This window comes from Haliaeetus albicilla, chromosome 11 (genome assembly GCF_947461875.1).
Source record: "Haliaeetus albicilla chromosome 11, bHalAlb1.1, whole genome shotgun sequence".
NCBI classification, from domain to species: domain Eukaryota; kingdom Metazoa; phylum Chordata; class Aves; order Accipitriformes; family Accipitridae; genus Haliaeetus; species Haliaeetus albicilla.
In genome coordinates, this window is record NC_091493.1 from 7,865,749 (window position 1) to 7,885,440 (window position 19,692).

The following is a 19,692-nucleotide window of genomic DNA, read 5'->3' on the forward strand; positions in this document are numbered from 1 at the left end:
GCTTTTCTGTACCCTTTCTTACAGCTATATGGAAGCAGCAGGAGGCTGTGCTCCACAGGCAATTCAATGGCCACAGATTGGCACAAGTTTTTAAGTCTTTAAAGTGCTTGGGCTGGAGTTGCAGATTTGGGGAGCTGAAGTTTCCTAGTGATCCCAAAGCCTGTGTACATGGTGTTCACAGGATGTGATGTTTACCTGTGCTATTACATGAACAAGAATGCTGATTTCTAGACCTGCCTGGATGTTTACCGTTTTAAAGAAAAACAATGGGTTGCTGGTGGATAACGTACAAGTGAGACAGTAAAACTGGTTAATAAATACCAGTTTGTATCTCTAAATAGGTGATAGCTGGATTAAAAGTAAACTTTGTGGATAGGTTTCGTATCAGATGCTGTTGTGAGCTTTTTTCCATTTTCTTTTTTCTTTTTTATTTGTTAGATGTTTTTCATTTTGACAAATCTATTAACCCGCATTTGGCTACGGTATTTGCCTGCCAAGTCTAGTTTTAAAGTAAAATCTTTTTTTTGAGTAATTGAGGCATAAAATAGTCTTTAACGAAAATAACAACAGACACTTAACTCTACCCATTCCAGCCAGATGTCATAATAATGTGAACCATCAAAGTGAAAAGTCACTTTTGATCAAAGGTATCTTGAAATCTATATTGATAGAAGGTAGTCGGTATGATATGTAATTTTACCATTTCCTTAGTACGCCTTTTTGAATACTGTATGGTAAAAACAGGTTTGGCTTTTTTATCAGATTCACTCATAAATTACACCCGATTCCTTATTTTTTGATCAATTTACAGTACCAACTGGAAATATTTTGTTAATGTAGTTCTTCAGCGAGTATGCCCATAGGGCACATTCTGACACGCTTGACTCCCTTTGCTGCCTCCTCCCCCTTCTTACACGGCCTTGACTGTTTGCCTATGGCTTTATCTGTGCCAGGTATGACATAACCCGTTTACAGTTGCCAATGCAAAGAGCATGTCCTAAAAACAGTGTAATCCAAATGGGGAAGGAATGTTCTGCTTAGGGTCAGGTCTTGAGCTGAAACCTAATCTCTGCTCTTACAGTGGCTTTTCATGGGCATTTGGTATATCATTGAAAATTGAGGACTTGTCCTTTGGGGGAACTTCATCTCTCTCTCTCTCTCTCTCTCTCTCTCTCTCGTCCCAGTGTTCACTTTATGATCCTAGGAGCAGTAGTTTCATCACCATGACAAACAGGTGACCTGAAAAGTCAAATACTCCAGAGAGATGTGGTCAAGTCAGCCTTTTTTCATTATCATATGCATATAAGATAGTGGTAGTCACTAGGCTGTCTGCATTTATTAATGTCTCTTCCTGGACTTGTACTATAATTTTATTCCCTACTAAAGAGAAGATAAGAAATGGGGCTTTAGGTTATTCAGAACTTCCTTGAGAAAGATTTAAAATATCAGTAAAACACAACACCATTGCTCTTGCTAGTCCAAGTTGGGTGAGTTAGTTTTAATAATAATAAAATCAACAAACAACCCAACCCAAAATATTGCCTTGAAATTTGAGCAAGAGAGAATTGTCCTTATGTGCTTCTTACTACAGTGCTCTTTTATGAAGGGAGTTTGAAATCCCAGTGATGACAATAGCTTCATTTCTTGTTTTGATGAATTGAATAAATTCTGAGTTAGATTTATTTGTTCTGAATATGGAGCTGAAGTTTTCTGTGTCTTGTGATCTGTGATGGCTAGAGTTAGGCTTGTGGAAAGTGTTCATACTGGAGAAGGCAGAAGGGAGGTACCTGGGTTCAGATGGATTTGAGTGTAATTGCAAGGAATGACTTTTCTTTTGTATCTGAGAGAAGACCTATGGAGTAAGCTCAGTAGTCGTCAGGTAGAGACATAAGTACAGTCAAATCAGGAGGAGTGACTGCATAGAACTGTAACAACAAAAAAATAGTTATTGCTGTATAAGCTAAAAGTCAGCCAAACCAGTAGTTAGTTTGGGTTTGTCTCTTATGTTGATAAAGATTTAGATGAATTTAAGCGAGGCAGGTCCTACTCAGTTATGCTGTGCTATGTTTTTCCAATAATTAGTCTCAACCCTCTTCTGTTTTCACCTTTTTTTTTTTTATTTTTAATGATATTGGCATTAGTTAGATTTGTTTTTTCCAGTTATGAAAAGACAGATCTCAAACCTTAAGAAAATAGCTGGTCAAGAATGCAGAATGTCCTTAACATAAAACTGCAGCAACTTACCATAAGTCTCTGGAAGCAACTCAGAATGATTTTATGCTCAGTCATCCAGAAGTCAGATTATTGCAAAGCTAGGGGTTTGTTTGTAGAATAGAGGCCAAAGTTTATCACTTTCACCCTTTGAAATACTTAACCCTGCTCTTTAGACATGTTGTGCCCTGCTGCCTGTTTCAGCAGATCATTGGGAAAAGCCTTTTAAACTTTAAGGTGGCTTTCCAGCTGGGTTGTATTTAACGGATGGTTTTAACAATACAAGCAAGTTCCAGCCCCTTATTGGGATGCTGCCAAACCCCTGGATCAGAGAACATCTTGTTGCTCATGCCTCTGCCAAGATGTTAGTAGCTTCTGTTATTTCATTTCCAGAAACTCCAGCTCAGTCTTGTCCAGAAATAAATGAGCATTCTTTTATCTGTTGCTCAGCGTTTCTTCTGTAACGCTATTTGCAGATGACTTCTTTCTTGACTTGGTGGCATTTCTCAGAACATCCTTTTAGGCTTGCTTTGCTTTACTTCATATCAGTTGCTTAGATATTACTTCATTGGCCTCAGTAGAATGACTCCTGATTTGTACACCCATATAGTGAGATCAGAATTGCATCCTTTGTGCATAAAAGTATATAAGGATTTCCAGCGATTTCATATCCTTTGTGGAGTCTGAGTACTACTGGAAGTTACACTGCAGTTTTGGGGTGAAAAAAGAGATTCAGTCATTTAAATCACAACTGTATAAAGCGGGCAAAATGTAAACATATAATTCTTCCTTACTGGAGGGGGAACTGGGCAAGATTAATGGGTGTCTTCCTTTATCATGTACATTTCAATATTTGAACAGAGCCTTGGTGTTTTGGATATCTTTACTTCTTTGTTTAGTACCAACAATTTAGAACATGCAGGTACCTCCTAAATGTGTCTGCTCACAGTCCAATAGTATGATCAAAAAGGTAAATAACATTAGGAATAATGTGAAACAGAATAGAAAACAAAACAAATGTATATTCCTTTATTAATTTGCAATGTTCTTGCACTGAGAAGAGCTTCTGTTGCTCCATCAACCTATACCTCATCACCAAAAGAATGTAAAATGAGAATAGATGAAAAGAATGGCAAAAGAATCACTTCTTGTATGAAGGAAAACTAAATAGAGTAGGTCTCTACAGCTTGGAGAGGAAGGAATAAAGGGGAATATGATAAAGGTGAATAAAATCATGCCTGATGTGGAGGAGACGAGCAGCGAATGAATCATTGGTATTTTTATACAATTTAAAGGAAATCCTGTTTCCATGTCTAAAGTACAGTTAAATTGTGGATCCGACTACTATACAATTGTGAATGCAGAAAGTATCTGTGGTTCCAAAAGCAATTTCTGCTTCCAGACTTACTTGCCTACTTAATTTCTTTATAGTTGCATCTGTCACTTCGGATTCAGCAGATGTCAATTCATGTAAATCTTCATAACTATAGGCCTTGAAAATTCTTGTCAGACACCTAAGCCAAAGCACTGCATCAACATTAGGCTTCCTTTCCATGGAAATGACTGGAGGTTGCCATCCTTTATAGACAAATGGACAGTAAAAGAGGAGTATCTGGTTTCTTATGCCCATGATGGTCCTCCTCAATTTTTCCTGCAGAACTCCCATGGGATGCTAGAGAAGTTTGTCTTTATTACCTCTAGTCCTAATCTTGGAACTGCCAGGTGGCAGCAAGTACACCCAGGTTGTCTCTTCTGGTTTACTGCTTCTGCAACCTTAGTTTTGCAGGATCTTCCCCAGTAAAAAAAAAAAACAAACAAAAAAACCCACAACAATAAAACCCACAAAAAATCAAACCAGCCTCAAACCCAGACTCTGTTTGCCTTTAATGTAGCTTCTACTCTTCCCAAAGGTAGGTAGAAATAGACAAAAGGTCATTTTCAGAGATGCAAAATCCTGTTTAAGGTTCCTGAGTGTAGTGTTCCCTCTTGGCCAGGCCTTTCTAAAGGCCAGGACACACTAGGTACAGGCATGTAGATGGAATTGAAACCATTTGAACATGGTTCCTATTTCCTTTGTTGGAAAGGAAATGTAGACAAAAGTGCTAGCTAGCTATATTTTGCTATCCCTCGATTTAAGGGTTTAGATTTTGCACAAAGGGATAGCACAAGCCTCAAAATTTGCCGCTCATAAAGCCATCTGTTGTGAGTGACTATATAATTTAGCCAAATCTTTTTTCTCTGTGATGTTGATGCTGGTAATTGTCCAAATTTCTAAATAGTTCTCCAAAAATGTAATTCTTTTACTCACCAGTTTTTTGTATAGGCTTATCAAAACTGTCCAGACAATCATGGCTTTATGAGATTTTTTTTTTTTCCTGGTAAATTATTTTTAAATGCTAACAAATATGAAAAAAAGCAAAAGTATTTTACCACTTTGGAAATGAAAATTCCAGAGAATTCTAGGTTTATGTTCCTGGATCAGATTACTGGGATAATAAGCTGTGTCCTCATCTAGCATTTTAAAACCAGCTATGTTCAATAAACTTATCAATATACTTGGGTGACTACTCACCACATCTGGGTCTATCAGTTTGATGTTTTCCTTAGAAGAGTTGATAACACTTGATAACAGAGGTGAAGAGCATCTTTGACTTGTGCTTGGAGCTTAAAAAAACCCTACTACTTATTAAATACCTCACTGTGCAGCTTTTAAGATTCTTTAGGTATTCCTATAGGACACCTTTGCACATTGGGGTCTCTTGTATATGTTTTTTTTTTTTTTAAATACAAGTTTTAATTGGAACTTCTTAAAAAGGTTTTGACATGTCAAAACATCACACAGAGAAACATCACAAGAAGCAATATAGAAGGTTATCCTTATTTTCTTCTTCTGGGTCAGGGAGAGATGTCTTGCTAGTTCTGATGGATAAAATCTTCCTTCATTTGACTTAAGTGCACTTCTTGCTGATCATCTGTGTTTCCACAACTTCCATTCAGAGAACAGTAGAACATGGAAAGAGTGCCTTATGTATGTAGGTCTTTTTAATCAGGTTCTTCGTATGATCTGATAATAATGACTGTGTTGATAACTTGGGTTTTTCCTGTACAAGAGAGATTGCATTATTCAGATTCTCCATAGGTTTTGGCTTCGAAATCCCCTTTGAACCTTTCCAGTTTTGGCATCACGTTAAGTTACTTGGGGCTTGTAAAATGGAAAACAGAAGTTGCCGCATTGAGAGAATAAAAATCTGTCCAAAAATCTGCTAACTGAAGGAGAAAGTTCAGAGCTGGAGTCTGACTGTGATCTTTTCTTGATGTCTTGAAGGTTACTCAAGCAAGAAATTGAAAATTCATCTTTCTGTTTACATATCACTGGCCTAATTAATTAAAAATAAAATTAAATTTAAAAATGCAGAGAGCCATTATTCTACAAACTGTCCCTAATCTTGCTCTCATTGTGCTTAGGTCATGGTAAAGTATTGAAGTACAGAGAAAAACTTGTTCTCTCTACTTTTTTAACAAAATATCTATAGTTTTCCATGATGCCTCTGCTTTTCAGTTTGTGTGTATGCGTGTGTTTGGTTTAACTCTAGTTTCCTAAGGAAATGAAGGTTACACAATCGTAAAAAGGCATTTTGAGAGCCATAGGGGCAGTGGAAGAGGACTGGATGCTATGGTGGTTTAGTGATGTGGGTAAGAAACTGGAGGCATGGTGAGGGTGGGCAAACTGGCTACCGGGGAAGGGCTGGAAGGGACTGGCAGGGGACTTATGGCAGTAGCCTAACAGAAATGGTGGGGACCTAAAGCTGTTGTGCAAGGAGTAATGTGGAGACATATGATCCAAATGTGATATGGAAAATCAAACCTAGCAGCTCAGCTTTTCAGGGAGCAACTTCTTTAAATTCAAAAAATGATATGGTATTTTGGACAGTGTATTTGTAATACACATGGAATGAATTAACATGCACATCCAACTGAATATATATTTCATATAGTAATGATTTTTTAATTTTTTTTTTTTTAAGGATAAAAATGCGTCCTTTGGAGTGGCTTCTATTTATATCTTTCATGTAGTGGCAGGCCTACCCATACTCCAGACAGCACTGCAACAAACTGCCAGAAAGCTTTTCTTTTTTTCTGTAGACAGGCAGGAGTAGCCAGCCTTTGTCGGGGAGGTCAGGCTGACCCAAAGCCGGCTCCAGCAGCATTCCAGGAACTGGCACACACTGACACCATGGCACTTAATCTCTTCTGCAATAAGACTGTGCCTTCTGAGACTTCACATGCTGTAAAAACTAAAAAGAATATACACACTTTTGCAAAGTTTTGGAGGGAAACACGGAGTATCCAGTGCTTAAAGCAGGTGGGAATGAGGCTAGAGGAGGCTGTCGGATAGAAGTCCAGCTGGCAGTCCACAGCCTTCCCTGACACCAGTTTGTACTGATGAAAAATCTTGTCCAGTGCTTTTAAGTTGTTGCAAATTAAAGTGCTTCCCTCTCCCTTGGCCTATCCTTGTGTGTGAACTCAGTTGCTACACCACTAAATACGCGAATATCTTATTAAGGCAAAAAGAGGTGCTTCGGTTAAGTGGGTATGATGTTTGTAATACATTTATCACGGGGACTGTTTTCTGCCCCGTTTTAGAAGAGACAAAGACAAACAACATGTCAGTATGTAGTGTGAATACACTGCAGCATGGGTGCTCTTCCTGCCTACCCATCAGGAATGGAAAACTGTCGTCTTTCTGTTTTGTACACTGGATTTTGCCTCGGTCGTTGTTGATGCTCACTTCCTTTTGCCTGAGTTCACATGCTTAACCAGACCTACGGCTGGTGTTAATTTTCACTGCTTTGTTAAACTAGAGAAAACAATATAACTACACTTAAAAATAGATGGCTCCAGGCCTCCTGTAAGATAGGAGGCAGAGGGAAGTGGTGGCAAAAGGCATGTTTTATGCCTGGTCCTAATGCAGGATACACTGTAACTTGCTGCTTTTGTGAAGCAGAAAGTAGGTGGAAAAAATGAGCTACAGGACATAAAATTGCATCTCAATTTTATTTTGTTTATGATGTGTACACTGCTAGTTTTTATTACTGCTGATAACTTTGCTATTTGTTTTGAATTAATGGTGTAATGGTAAGTGTCTTCATAACAGGAATTTCAGTCTATGCTTTTCTATCTACAAAGAAAATCTATAGGTTTTGTAGTTTAAAAACAAAGGCATGAAAAATAACAAGATTGCACCCTGCCTGCATTAACAGCCAAGGGTTGAAGCTGCAGAGCAGGATTTTCTTAAAATGCAAAGACTGAGTATGCCTTCTTGTGGGTATAAGAGTACCAGCAGCATTTTGGATCTTTGAGTGCAATGGTGACATCATGGGTTATCATAACGGCTATTACCATGAGACAATTATTCAGCCTACGCACTGGAAGCCTATGTGAACTAGCTGATTCTGATTAGTGCTGCTTTTTCTTTTTTCACCAAATAGTATGTAAATTGTTCATTTACTGTTCGCAAACATGCAGTTCTTGTGATGCAGACCAAAACTTCTTTTTCATTATCACTGTATCCACAGCCTCTGCCAAAATACACAGCTACACAAACTGCGTTTGTACTGGATTGTGGCCTCTGTAACTTGCACGTTGGTTAGCCTGTGTTCATGCAGCCTGAAAATACCTTTTGGAATATATACTATAACTCTAAAAAGCAGCTCTAAGGCTACAAATTAGACTTAAAATTTTTTTTCTGCTTTTATAACTTATGTAATATATATTTAGAAGAGATGCATTGTTAACTACTCTGGTACCTCTAAACAGCTGTAATTTTATGTAGTGCTTTTGCAGCTTAACACCAAAAATGTTGCAGCCTCTATAACGAGTCCATATAAAATTGCAATTTCACGTTTGCGGTAGAACAGAACATCTTGTGTAAGAAAAAAATTGTGCCTAGGACTTCTACACACAGAAGTAATCAAAATGTGATAAGAGACGGAAAAAGCCTATTAGATCATCATAGCCATTATCCTGACAATGCAGAATTGTTCTTTACAATTCTTTTCTGTATTTTCTAGCTGAGTTTTAAATGGACAAGTAATGGGCTCCCACCATTTTCTTTAGAGTACAATTTTGTAATGTGCCTGTAATTTAGAGTAGAATTCTCAGCATATTGTATATTTCTACATAGTTTATTGTGTTTAATCTTCATTTTTAAACCCAGGAACTAATTGTAGATGTTATTTTTAAATCTATTTTAGATACACTAAGAAATACATTTTTAAGACTTTCAAACTCACCAGAATAATTCAGACACATCACTATACTCTTGATTTGGATCTTCATTTGGAGCTCTGGTATCTTCAGCAAATGCTTCTGATAATGTAAAGCATGCTAACAGTCATAGACTTTTATATTAGGTACTGAAAATGTATTTCTAACTGTCCAACCTTATTAAAGCATACAACACTGAAATCAATAAAATAGTTTTGTGCTGTCACAGTAAGGTTGAATTAAGAACAGACATTTGGAAGCTGGGATGTCTGTGGTCCTCTTGGTACGGTGGTCATAGGATGGTCATGAGCGTCACCGACATAAATATTGCCAAATGGATCTGAATATGTATTTTAGAAGGGAAAGGCTGTAAAGTTTCCATTCTGGTCATAGTTAGAATTTTATATTGCAAAGATTTTGTCTGTAAATGGTCAGATAACTAGCCTTGTAAACAACTAATATGTAGTTCCTTCAGATTTCTAGTCTGGCACATGGGCAGGGAAACAGGAGTTTTCAGTTTCTTCAAATATTTATACATTTGATAATGTAATTGGTATTTTTATGTTTTAGACAATTACGCATTAGTCTCCTAATGCTCACTTATGTATTGAGTTGCATTAGACGTGTTTGTCTAGGGCACAGGATGTCTTGATTGAGAGCACTAGGGCTGCTTTTGTTTGTTTTTTTTTTTTTTCTTTTTTAAGTACAGGTCGTATTATCGATTTCCCAACTCTGGGCATATTACATGAACCACTTTGATAGTGTTCAGCACTTGCCTTCTGCAAAGGAGTTATGCACCGGTCTGGTTTTGCTTTTGTAGTATCCTGCTGACTTTCGTGGGCCTCTGTAGTAGTATGGATCCTATATGTCTTTCCTAAAGGTCAGTGATGAAGTTGCCGAGTTTCCCTTGCGTTCTTTTGCGGAGCATGGTTATTCTTACTGTTAAAAATTTTCATAGTATCTTACCCAAATCTGTGTTGCTGCAATTCAAACTTTTTACTCCTATTACTATCCGTAGTAATAGTGGAGAACAGACTATTTCCTTCTGCATTTTGGCAGGCTTTGATGGACTTGAGGATTGTTGCCATGTTCCATTATTCATCTCTTCTTTAGGCTAAATGAAGTTGTGCTTTACAGAATTCTGATTGCTCTTGTCGCTTTCCAAATATTCATATCTTTCTGGAAGCAGAAGAGCAGAAGTCAGTCACAATATACCTGCAGATTTGCAAATGCTAAATAGAAGAGAAAGATTGTTTTATTGTGTAGGCTATACTTCTACACTCTACCGTGCTGTTTGTCTTTTGTCCCGTGTTGAATTTGCAATGTTTTATACCCTCCAGATGCTGCTGAAGAACAGTCTTTACTGGTTCCCTAGCCTGTGCAAATGTTTTGGGTTTTTTTTTTCCTCCTTATCACTCTCACTGAAATTAATCTGTTTTGTTTTGGTTGGTTTTTTTCCCCAAACCATTCCTCTGGTCTTACTTATAATTTTAATCTAACATTTCTCTCTTTAACATGCATACAGTTCTTTTATGGTGTCTGCATTGGTAACAAATTTCTTTTCTGTTGCCCAAGTCATTAATGAAAACACTGGAGAGAAGCAAAGCCAGAACAGACTCTTGCAGAACATCCATCCATTTTGACAATGGATGTTAATATCTTGTTCCTGAGTTCAGTTACCAGATCCCTCTTGGATTAATCTAACAATCTTTTCATCAACATATGTCCCTTACCTTGCTGATGAGAATGTCAGGTACAAGTATTGCTTTTCTCCTGTCTTCTGTCACCCTTTCATGAAACAAAATTAAATTAATTTTATACAATTTCCTCCTGACAAATCCAGATTGATCGCAGTTCATCCCATTACCTTCTGGGTGATGACAAATTCTTTGACACAGGAGTTTTCTAGGGCTGGAAGTTAAGTGGCCCAGTGTACAATTTTGTTATCTCCTGTTCTTTCAAGTTTTCTTTCCCCACCCTGTTCTTTGAATTGTAGTACCAAGTTTGCCCTTCAACAGTCTCTTGGTATCTTGCCTATTTTCCAAGAGGTCTCAATGCTGCTCCCTCCCTGCCAAAACCCCCAAAACTATAGTGGCTGGAATTTTATCTTAGGCCCCTGTAATTCAGGTGTCTTAGCATGAACTGCATGGAGGTCACCTTGTTGTTACGTACCTATTTTAGTACCCTTTAAGCTGTTCCACTTCTGTTCTAGGGTGACAATTCTTGTTTGTTTTCGTATCAATACTACACAGAGCAGAAGATTATTTGAAGTTTAGGTTAATCAAGTATTTTAGGTAGAATTTATACTATCTCTAGAAGAGTAACAATGCATTTATCTCTGAATTGAACGTCCATACAACCTTCCTCCTTCCCAGCCCCTCCACAAACTACTTTAAAGTAAAACAAAACAGAAGAACAGAAAGAAAACGGGGGGGGGTGGTTAAAAAAGCACCTTTAGTTCCTATGCAGGTTTGTGCCCAACCATATGAGCTTGCCTGTCTTGGGCGGGGGGGGAGAAAAAGCAAGGGGTGGGGAGGCAGGCAAATGAGCAAGATTGCAGCGCTGACTGGTATTTGTCTTTGCTAAATGCGTGTGTGAATATGCATGTCCAAAGCTATTTATTACTAACCACAGATTCAGAGAAGCATTCAGCATTGTTTCGTGAAGAAGAGTGATTTCAGAGTTAAAGCAATAAATTCTTCACATCTCCAGCTGACAACTTTTTCCTAGAAATTTAGTGCCTGAAATAGGACACACTGTTCCAGCTGAGACTCAAGCAAAGCTGTGTAGGAAAGAGAGATTTCTTTCCTATGTCTTCAGGGCTGTTACTTCTGTTTTTACATCCCTAGTACAATATTTGCCTTCTGTTAACTTATGTTCCGTTTGCCATAAAATACAAACAAAACAACATCTCCTCCAACCTCATCATCTCCAATTCTCAGTTACCCCTCTCTAAAGCAAGAGTAATGCATTCCTCCTCACCCCCTGTATCCTGTGTATTTAGCTTACAAACAGATCAGGGCACAAATTGCCTCTTACTATGTTGTTCTGAATAGGGCACTGATATTACCTGGGTTTTCAGGCACCACATCAATGCACCTATTCTGTGATAATTATAATTATTATACAGGTAAGTGGGTTTTTTCATATGCTGGCTTGCTCTTGCCAGGCCAAGAAAGAACTTGGCCTCCTGTGGACATTAATAGCTTTATGTGAAATTTATGCATGAACAACATTTCTGAATTTCTGTAGCAGCAGTGAATTTTTTTTTTTTTGCTTTTGACCAGTCTCTGGTAGTTATCTTTATTGCTTCAAGGGTTTGTTCCAGCAGGATTTTAGTACTGAAATTCTAATAGCTGGATTTCCTTCCCCCCCGCTCCCCCAGATAAAATGTAAATCTCTGTTTCTAAAGTGACCCTTAATGATCTTTGATATTGGTTGTTATTTTCAGAAAATTGAGACTTTCACGTGCCATTGTTTTAAATGTGAAGTTGTAGATTTTATGACTGGTATATGAATTTACTTATGGGAAAATGAGAAAAATGTCACCTGAAAAATATCCATTTGATAACCTTCTGCCTCTTGTTATTGATTGTTAATGATTCTGCTTTTTACATATTTTTATTTTCTCTAAAAGTCAAGTCACTGCTGCATAGAGCGTGCAGAACGCTTACAGTGCTGAAATCTTACTCAGGCAGCATGTTGAGATTTTAGTGATTCCCTGACTTAATTATGGAGAGGATCCTTTGGGAATGAGACAAAGATGGTCATTTGAACATAGGAAAAAGAATAATGAATAATTAAGGAGTCTAATTAAATGAGTTTCTTATGCTGGAGTGGATTGGGGAATTTTTTTTTCTCTTGTATTTTCATTTTAAATGTTTCCTTAAAACTTAATAAATTGTGTGTATATTGGTAGGAACTAGAGTCTTCACTGAAAATCCTGCACTTAGTTTTGCTAAAATGTGAAGTCTGCAGTTAAAGTCAGAGTTAGTAAATATGTCCTCTGTACTTGTCAAGGGAGCCTGGGTCCAGCACGCAAGAGTGGTATTGAGCAGGGAAGGAACTGAAACTGCAGGTCTCTGGCTCACACGTACCTGTTTTCCCAGTCTTAGGAATATTGCATGTTAGTAGTAGATTTTTTTTGCATATGAAAGTAGTTCAGAGAAATTAAAAATTAAGAATACCTACCATACAAAACAAGTCAAGGAAAGATTTTTCTTCCTTCCTTGTACTTTCTGTGTTTTTGCACCACAGAAATTTAACAAGATGTACAGCTGAAAGTCTCAGGGCAACTGGGAAGTGCTGGAAACTTCAAAGAAAGCCTTTCTTGTGACCTTTGCAAATGGGTCCTTTGTTACACTTAGTCAGCAACTTTTTATTTCAAAATAAAATAAGTAAGCTGTTCTTGATGTGCAGAGCATGGCAACAGGAAAACGTATGGACACTGGGTCACTTAGTGCAGCTCCCTGCTGTCAAAGGTGGGTGGGGGAAATAACCCATTTCATAAGGCGATCAAGTGCTGCTTTTGTCCAAAGTTATACATATTTTTCCTTTTGTGGCTGTGTCATGGTAGGGAAGGTAAAACAGTATTTTCATGGTCACAGTATCTTCCTAAGGCAAAGGGGCTTACTAGCCCTGGATATACATTGTGCAATGTTTTATGTGGAGGCTCACTTAGTCAAAATTTCTTTTAGTTTGAAGTATAAGTTTTTGACTGAAACCTAACAAAAATCAAAGGACACTAATTAAAGGGCACTGGAAAATGATCTATTAATTATAGGCAAAGGTGTTGCATCTATTTATGGCTGTTGGTCCCATCGCACTCTTTGGCAGCTTCATTTGCTTAAGCGTATTCACTTATTGACACCTTTGCAGGTATCGCAGTTCTGCAGTGGTATGGCTTTTTATGTAGCTTCTATTATTACAAGACTGCTATTGCCCCCAAAAAAGGACAGCAGGCAGGGACTTGATGCTGAGTAACTTGAAATACCACAAAGACATTTCCTGCTGCTGTTTTGGGTTATTTTTAAACCGCTCTGACACGGGGTGTTTTCCATCTGAGATGAGCAGGGAATAACTCTTCTTATATCTGTTTGGGGACTGGGTGACCTGTCAGAGGTGCTTCTGAAAGCCACACAAGGACCTCCTTGATATCTGCTTTTGTTATGTTGAAGGAAACCCCTCCACGGGCTCCTGGATGTGTTAGCGAATTGGCTGTTGCTTTTATGTTTTGGAGCAGAAGTTAACAGATGCAGCAGTGATTAATTGTCCACTCGGGGTGAAGTTTGTAGCTGAACCATAAAATTCTGATTAATGGTTTTTTGCATTTCTTTTTTGAAACTCACCAGGAAGGAATAGATCCTCCCATCATATCACAGACAGTGTTCAAGTTATGTGTGTGGGAGTGCAAAACTGACACAAAGCCTACTTCTGCACTTAATCCTATATGCCGGGGTAGCTTTTTGTGGCTGTGTTGGTGTAATTTGCAGAAGCATCTAACAATTCCCAGATCAAAACTCTCAGTTTGGTGCCATGTAGCACCATCCCACTGACCTCCAGGTCCCCCTGTTGTACTGGGGCTTGCAGTAACAAAACTAGGAGAGCATGGTGGACTAGGCAGAGACTGTGAAACTAGGAATTTGGGAAATGTTGATATACTGAATTTATGGTTTCAGAACATTATTGGGTAGTTCCAAACAAAGGTTGAAAAATATGTCACTAATTGTGATCTAGTGTCAGTCCCAGATATAACTTCCAGCCATTAACATGTTTGAAAACAATTTACTACCATTTCAGAGTGATCTTTGTCAGCATCTCTAAGACACATACTCTATATGTGAATTTCAATCCTGATTGTAGTCTGTTATTTGAATTACAGGGAAAAACACAGAAAAGCCTTTTCTAAAAGTACACGCTTCTATAATTTCAGTGGTTCCCAGTAAATGTAGGGTTTTAGCAATATTAGTCTTGATGGGGGATGAATAGGAAGAAAGTTTTTTGTGTGTTTGCTCAGCAACAATTTAGAGGTTGCATATTTTACTCTTACTGCGTTCCTTGCATCAGATACATTTCCAGAGCTCCTCAGCAATTACATCCACAAACCCACTCAAAATCTATCTTCCAATTAGTGTGCCTCTATAAATAAGATACACCAGTATCTTTTTCTTACTTTGTTATGAGTCAGAAATGAAACTCTTTACACCATCTTCACAGAACAGTTAATATTAATTTGTCACTTTTAGCTCCCTTTCTCTGTATAGGCCTCGAACAAAATTATCCTGTTTTGAAAGTCAGGGATGATAATCTCCAGGTCCTGGGTACTCTGCAGTCTTCTACAGTCACACTTTCTCCTCTGCTGGTGCATGAGCTCATTGTTTCCCTCTCCCAGTTTGTTTGCAGGCAGATTTACCATGCCTGTGTGGTAGCCTGGGACAGTTGAAGATTTATTGTCCCATTTTCTCTGCCCCTGAGGCCATGGGTTGAGTGAGCCTCGAGTCAGCTTCTGAACTGTCCCGATTTACAATGTAAGTCTTACAGGCAAACCAAAATCGGTCGTTGTTTTCTTTAAATGTCATGCCTCAGACTGGAAGTTAGCGATGAATTCACAGACATGTCAGTCATCCTCGTATTGGGAGTATGCTGGACTGCAGGAGGTATAACTTCATCAGTTAAGCCAAACTGCATCATCCCTGTGTAGAGGAATAGTAATTCTGCAGTTAATTCTGCAATCTTGAATGTTACTGCTGCTTTGAGCTTGTTTGAGATTAGAAAGCAAGTGAACGTCTCTGGAGAGTGCTTAGTGAAAAGCATATTCTGTTACTGTTTTCTGTGTGGGTGTTTTGGGGGGTATTGAGTTTTTTGGGGTGGGTTTTTTGTTTTTTACATTTACAATTGTTACCATTTCTACTTAAATTTCCACTGAGGGCAGCAGGGTCATTTAAGAAGTAGTAAGCCTCTTGGTAGGAGCGTACAAATACCTTCAGCTTCAAATATCTGGCCATTATTACTGCATCCCTGAATTTTTGTCATTTCCAAAGCTTTTTTTTTAAGCTGTTGTGCCCTAAAGAAGTCAAATAAGAAATAAAACGTAACTCAATAAAATCCCAAATTTTATACTGTAAAGTCAAAGAAGTTAAGGGGTAAGCAATATAAAAGTTGTCTATAAACTACAATTTAGATATTTCCCTTTTCTCCAAGCAGTGCATGCATCCCTTTCTGACTCTGTCATGTTTCCTCAGAGTTTCTCTGGGATTGTTATTGACAAAGCAGAATTCTGCTAGAAGAAGCAGGTGGTGGGGGAAACTCAATGCAACAAAACAGAATGGCAAAACAAGCCTTAACTTCTCTTATTTTCCATTAATTTGCTACTTAGTGACCTCGATTTTCTGCATGTTTGGAGATGGGTCCATCCTGCCCTGACATCAGATATGTAAAAAGGAGATAAAAGTAAAACTAGATGATAAATAAGCTTTTAATCTTGTTTGTTTGCTTTATTTTTGCATTTGTTTTTGAGACGCGAGGCCTGCTAGTCTAACGCATGAGCAGATGAATCTTATGAGACTCCTTTGAAGAGTTCTCAGTTAACTAAATTTCACATAGCATTTTTTTTCAAAACAGACCTCTTATTTCTTCTGCTTAGTCTTCTCCCAAAGTGTAATTTTCATGAATTAGTAAATTGATATTGCCCTTATTTCTATCATGTCTTGTTCTTCTTCTCTCTTTTTTTTTTTTTCTCACTTCCACTGCTTTTCTCAACAAAATAATCCAGAGCAGGCCTATAGCAGCAGAAAGATAGACTCCCCTTCCCCCTTTTATAATTTGTTCTGTATCAGATAACTCATAAATTAAGAATTTAAGAGTAATATAACAAGAATTGGTTTTATTTTTCTTCATGTGTTTTCCTTTCTTTTGCTCTCTGCTCTTTCTATTCTACCTATAACAATTCTTTTCAGCTTTGGAAAAATGTAAACATACTTTGCTTACCAGTAAGAGTTGTCATAGTGACCTTCTAGCACTGTGTATGATTATAAGCCTTTTTTGATCCATAGTGATCTAAGTAATGTAAATATTGAATGTTTCTATGGTGTTCCACCTTCCCTAAAAGAGCTTAGATTTTCATAGATCCATTTTTTGGTATATTCTTAGTAAACCAATATTTTCATTACTGTCTCATCTTTTTTTTCTTGTGCCACATAATTAGTTAAAATAAATGTAAAAGTAATGGTACCATCTTTGCTCCATAAGCTGCTACCTAATTGATAAATTAACTCCAATAACTAGATAGCAAACATTTCTCCCCTCCAATAACTGCTTGTGGTTTTTCAAAATCTGTCTCAATATTGTGTGCTAGTGCCGTTTTGCAACCTCTCTTGAATCTAGTTTTAACAGTGGGACTAGCAACTTAAACTAAACCAAATAACACACTTCACTTTCAAGTTGATAAAATCACTTCCCAGCCATTATTAGGACTTTGTGGGTAGATGAAGCTAAGTAGATGTTATCCTTGCACTAACAGAAAGTGTAAATTTCCCATTGTTCAAGTAAGATACAGTTTATCATTCTCCTTAACTTTATCAGGACCCTATGGATTGTGCTGAAACACTCATTGGCATTTCATTAACTTTGTAATTAAGGGTGAAATCAAATAGCTTAATTATTTTACTGAAGTCTAAAAAGAAGCACTTAATGAAGCTTTCCAGTACCTAATTCCCCTGAAGTCAGTTACGACATATCTGGCATGAAAACCTTCACTCTTTGTCCATCTTTCATCTGGCAGTGCCCTATCGCCGTCCAGTGAATGAGGCCAGTTTACCATTTCTCTAAAAGCAGAAGTTGTACATATACAGTCTCTTTTCCGCAGGGGTCTGAATCTTTTACTCACAACCTTTTTGTAACCTCTTTTCTGTTTGAGACTGTTCCAGCCTGCAAGCCACCCAAAATCTCCCTAGTATTGCTCCAACTATAAAGGATCATCTTTTTTTCTTTTTTTTTTAACTGTTGCTTTACTAGCTAAGACATAATTTGTCAAAATCCTAGCTTGAAAAAGTGTTTTTTCTTCCTGAAATCTAATTCAGGAGGAATTTGGACTCTACAATTCAAGCAGGGATTGTAATCCACATAATAAAAAGGTCTACATGTTTGGTCTAGTTGGTTAATGAGCTGAAAAGATACTTGGGATGAAGCAGGCTTGGCTAACAGATAACATCCTTGTACTTACGCGTATCTCAAGGGATTGGGTGGGTTCACTTATTATCCTCATTTTTTAGAATTATTCTCATTAATAAAAGCTTGGACTGCTTTCTACCTGCATAGAATATGGCCTGTGCATAAGGTGGCATTAGGGCTTTTAAGCTGCACATGTGCATATTATTTTCTGTACCAACATTTTAAAAAGTATGCTTCAAGTATTTTAAACATATAACACTTTATAATATGTTATTTGTATTTCCATTTAATGAGGTTATTTAGGCATAAATTACAGGCTAGTATAGTTAAAAGATTTATGGAACATAACAGGATTAGCTCGCAAGCAGTGAATGACAGCAGCATTCGCTTCATTTGTGGCTCAAATAAGAAGTTGGTTTCCTAAGGCAAAGGCTCATGAGTCTTCCAAATCCAGATGGAAATGTGCTGGGAATAAGAGGGATCCAACTCTATTGAATTTTGTTGAATCCATTTTCAGTTCTGGTCCTGATGTATTTTCTAAGCACTTCCCTGTTAATAACTGTTCTGTCAGGCAGGGGAACTAATGTCAACTTTATTTTACAGAGAAAGAATGGAGCTTCAGAGACAATAACTGCCAAGGTCATGCAGGCAGCTAGTGAGCTAGAAAGTGAAGCCTTGGATGCCTTTTCTTTGCCTTTTTTTTTTTTTTTCTTTTTTAAATTGGCACAAGGCAGTCTTCCATTTCCCACTGAAACTTGATAGTTTCTCCACCAGCATCCTTGAGATATCTTCTCCAGCCCCCTTAAATGAGTAACTTTACCCAGTTCCCCTCTCCAGTAGGGCTCCTGTGGTACAATAGAGTCTTCTCACTGCTGCCCAGTGCTTCACTGAAGAGCTGGGCCAAAATCCAGATACCTGCCTGAATGTGGCCTTTGACTGCTTGCAGTTATGCCTGAAAGCATGCTCTGGGCATACTTCGGGTATACTCTTTGCATCTTTATAAATAGAAATATGTTTGTTCAAGCTTCCGTAGCACATGGAGAAGTGGGAATTTACTTCTGGTTCAAAACCAGGCATTGCCCAAGTGTAACATTCCTCTTTCCACAACTTTCCAAAGGCAGCATTATATGAGTCTTCAGAAGTCTTTCAGATGTGGAGGAAGAGTAGGGAGAGGTACATGGTGGTGTGTAGGTACAGGGAGTTTTGGATACAGACAGGAACCTGTGATTTTACTGCATCAGGAAGAAAGGTCCCTAAGGTCACATAACTGTGGTCTCCATCCTTGAGCATTTCTTAAAAGTCATTCCAGAATAAACAATTTTTTAAACCTAGTTTGTTAGCCTGTGAACAGTAGACAAACTGCACTATGTGCTGCCTTTTGGACAACATACAGTGTGTTCAAAGTAGTTTCTGTTTTGGAGACTTAAAAGGTTATTTTACTTTTAGCCATGTTCTGTGAAAACTAAAGCAACGGATGCATGTCACTTACTGGACCTCAACAACCAGGATTCAGAAAACGTCTCTCAAGTTCAGGGGAAGAATATTTACAACCTCATGAGACCTCTCTGGATTTTATGCCACACTTCAAAGATTCACTATGATTTGGCTAATTGCACTTCAAATAAATTTAACTTTATTTTTACAGTAAATTCTGTTTTTTCCTTCTGGGAATAAAAGCTAGTCTCATGTAAAATACACCAGTTTCACTTGTGGAGACTTCTGGTTCTTATCTGAAAGAAATCAGACTGCCTTAAAACGCTAATCTTCATTACTGTGAAGTATGCTACTAGGAATACTGGGAAAGGTTAAAAACAGCAATCTCGAGGCAAGCTGCTGATTGTTCATATTTGTGTAGAAAAAATATGGTTCCTTATTTACTAGATGCTTGCTCTGTGTTCATCCTAGTAAAAGATCCTCCTGCAGGCCTTAATACTGCTGCTATTTTACCTCCCATAATGAATATTCAAAAGCTGCAGTCATTGAGGACTCAGGTGGCAAAAATAGTAAGATGATTGAAGCAAGCCTTCACATAAAAGCCTAAAAGTA

At 37.8% G+C, this 19,692-nt stretch overlaps 1 protein-coding gene across 4 annotated transcripts in view; it reads left to right on the forward strand.

Annotated features, from left to right (window-relative positions):
* Positions 1–19,692, forward strand: part of ANK3 (ankyrin 3) — a 381,574-nt gene that overhangs the window by 148,292 nt on the left and 213,590 nt on the right. The window lies entirely within an intron of this gene.